Source organism: Gopherus flavomarginatus, chromosome 2, assembly GCF_025201925.1.
Source record: "Gopherus flavomarginatus isolate rGopFla2 chromosome 2, rGopFla2.mat.asm, whole genome shotgun sequence".
Lineage (NCBI taxonomy): Eukaryota > Metazoa > Chordata > Testudines > Testudinidae > Gopherus > Gopherus flavomarginatus.
Window position 1 is genome coordinate 287647924 of NC_066618.1, and position 3824 is coordinate 287651747.

Consider the following 3824-nt stretch of genomic DNA (forward strand, 5'->3'; position numbering starts at 1 on the left):
TAAGCAGGTGGAATTCTACCCCACTCTGAACAGAGGATATCCACATCAAAGACATCTTCTTCCTGGGCTAGGTCTGTATTGTTAACACAAACAACAAAACATAAGCATCAGCTGAAGATTTTTTCCACAACTTGGTTGTTCTGAGGGTTTATGGCAGGCCCCACTTTGCTTCGATTCAGAGACATTCTCACTCTGACACCCCACCCACCCCCACCTTCTAGATTATAGATAATTTGACACTACTGGTCCAGCCTTGCAGGGTGTGTCTACACTGCAATTAAAAACCCATGGCTGGCCCATGCCAGCTGACTTGGGCTCGCACAAAGGGGCTGTTTAACTGCAGTTAGGACATTCAGGCTTAGGCTGGAGCCTGAGCTCCAGGAGTCTGTAAGGTGGGAGGGTCCCAGAGCTCAGGCTGCAGACCAAGCCAGAACATCTACACTGCAATTAAACAGCCTCTTAGCCCCAGGCCAGTGAGCCCAAGTCAGATGGCACAGGCCAGCCATGGATTTTTAATGGCAAAGTAGCCCTACCCACAGTGACTCAAGACATCTCTTGGCACCTCTATGAAGGGTTGAAGCATTTGACATCAGGATAACTCAGCTGAAGAGCCTTACATCCCAACATGTGCTCTTAGAATACGCCACTCTGTTACATACTTTATCCAAAGTGGACCTTCATGTGTTTGGAAGTTCATCCGTTGCTAGTTCTGGGACTTATTATCTGACAACAAAACCATTAGTTTTACCTTGGTGCTCTTATTTAAAAAATGTCTTTTGTAAGAATGACGGGTCAGTAACCCTAGTGAAAACCAGGAGGAACTTCAGTGATGACAGTAGGGATATATCTGTATAACAACAATGTAATCGATATCAGAACCAGGCCTAACATATGTAGTCTGAGTTCAAATGATGAAGTAGGCAACTCAGACACTGACGTATTGGAGCTAGAGATCAATATGAACATATCTGCTCCACTTGAGTAGCCTTTATGGCTTTTTATTGGCAGGGGATGCCTTCAAAAGAAATATCTTTTGGCCAGGCTTTCATTACCACAAGCTATCTTATGGTTAAAATATTCAGCGGTCAAATATAGATCATCCCTCAAGTAAGTAATTAGAACAGTAGTCCCAGAGAGAAGTATTCAGAGGTTAGAGAGGATAAGAAATTGAACAGGAGCCAACAATGCAATTCCATCACAAAAAGGCAAAAGCTTTTTTGGGTTGTATTCATGAGAGTGCAATATATTAAATGAGTGCAGTAAATATTTCACCATATGTGGCATTGGTAAGGTCTCGGTTGCAGTATTACATTATGTGGTTGACTGCATTTAGTTTGGGGCACAGCTGGACAAATTCATCCCTGGTTTAGCTTCACTGATTTATTATTATTTGTATTGCACTGGTATCTAGGAACCCCAGTCATGGACCGGGACCCCATTATGTTGGGAACTGTACAAACACAGATAAAAAATGCAGTCCCTGCCCCCAAAAACTTGTAATCTAAGGCATGTTCACACTCTCTAGTGCCTCCAAGCTTTGGACCAGGGTCTGTATGCTCAGTCTGGATTTGTCAGAGGATAGCAGCCGAAGGGTGTGCCCACTCTTTGAGCTGGGGAGGTGATTCCCAACTCAAGGAGACGTACTCACGCTAGCTCTTATTGAGCTAGTGTGCTAAAAATAAAGTGTAGCTGCTGCAGATGGCTGGGCTAGCTACCACACTCAGGGCAACTAGACACTCTCACAACTTGCACCACCATAGCTACACCTTTTATTTAGTATACTAGCTAGGCTGGGAATCACATCTTGTCATAAACAGATAGTTAAGGGTTAATGCCTCTTTTACCTGTAAAGAGTTAAGAAGTTCACCTAGCCTAGCTGACACCTGACCAGAGGAACCAATGGGGGAACAAGATGTTTCAAAAGGAAGGAGGGAAGTCTTCCTTTGTTTAGAGTCTCAGTTTCAGCCGGAGTGAAAAAGATCAAGGAACAAGCCTCTTATCAGAGTAGTAAATTTTAGAAAGGAATTAATAGGTTTATGTTTATTTTCTTTGTAACTTGTCTTGGTGACATTAAGGGAATTATCAAATTTGGATATTCTTGTGTGTATTAAGATTTTTGCCCAGGGGAACATCCTCTGTGTTTTGAATCTGTTGTCTGTGAGAGTAGCTGGTATGCTAACCTCTCCCAGAGGGTTTTCTTTTACCTTTCTTTTCTTTAATTAAAAGCCTTCTTTTTAAATACCTGATTGATTTTTTCCTTGTTTTTAGATCCAAGGGGATTGGATCTGGATCCACCAGGAGCTGGTGAGAGAAAGGAGGGGGGATGGTTAATTTCTCCTTGTTTTAAGATCCAAGGGGTTTGGATCTGTGTTCACCAGGAAATTGGTGAAGTCTCTCAAGACTACCCAGGGAAGAAAAGCAGTGCTTGTGAGTGGTGGCAGCGAAACCAGATCTAAGCTGGTAATTAAGCTTAGAAGTGTCCATGCAGGTCCCCACATCTGTACCCTAAAGTTCAGAGTGGGGAAGGAACCTTGACACACCTGCAGCGCCAAGGGCAGATATTCCCTAAGCATAAGACAAGAGACAATTGGTGGATACAGCCAGGAGAGCACCAGGAAACAACGAGATAATACTCGCCAGCATGATTGGCAGGGGTCTTAGCCCACCAACTGCTTAATTTTTGTCAGGCTTTTGGTGGGTATCCTGGCACAGGAGCGTTTTAAGGAGAAATTTGAAGGAGGACAACGAGGTGGCTCTGTGGATGTTGATGGGGGGGACAGCATAGGAGGAAGCATGATGGTGCTAGTTTGAAAGTGTAACAAGTGGGCAGTGCAGGCTGGTAGCATTGTCAGAGTGGAGGCAGGAGTGGACATCTTGGTAATCACTGAGAGTGTGGCCTGGGCATGAAAATGATGACAAGTAGTTTATGCTTGATGTGACAGAGAAGAGGGTGCCAGTGAGGCGGATTTGTAGAGAGGGGTGACGTGGGCCAAACAAGGGGCTAGGAATATGATCTTAGCAACAGTGTTTTGAATGGATATAAGCTGATATAATTGGAATAGAATTGATCTGAATGGAATCAAAACCAGGATGAATTTGGGCCAGTGCCATAGACTTTACCTTTAGAACAGCCCGTTCGGGAGGGTGTGGGTGCTTCCTTTGTCTCTGATGTCTTTCTCCTGCAGTAGAGGTCACTGTAGAATCCATCTAAAGACGGCTGTGTTCCTCCATGTACAGCGACAGGGAAACCATTCGTCCCACCCCTTTCTGGGGCTAAGAGTAGCTGAAATGAAAGAAGCAAAACTGAGCACTCCCACCGCCCCCAAACAGTTTGGGTTAATCCTGCTGTCCTTGAAAGGCAAACAGGTCAATAGTCTCTGTGATTGGATTGGGTTTCTAATCTCGTCAGCCTAAGTGGGCCCAGGCTGAGCTTCCTGGGCTCTAAGGAAAAGAAAAACAAAGTAAAGGAGGGCCCAGGTGGCAGAGGATCTTCAGCAGCTTTCCTAGCCAGCAGCCCCTGCTCTGTGAGTTCAAGGAGCTCCGAGATCTACCTCTGCTTCCCTCTGAGTGCCGCCCTCAGTGAGCTTGGATCCCTCCTTTCAAGGAGTTACCATTCTCCAGCTGCAATGGGCCTCACAAGTGTGCTGGAGTTGAGTTGATGGTGCCCAGATGAGCCCCCTCGTGACTGCTTAGGGGATCTGTCCCACCACAGCCAGGATTTTTGAAAAAGAAAAATTGTCTTGATGTTAAGGCCTTAGACAGGGACCCTGGAGATCTGGATTCACTTCCTCTACCACAGATTCCTTGTGAGACCTTGGGCAAGT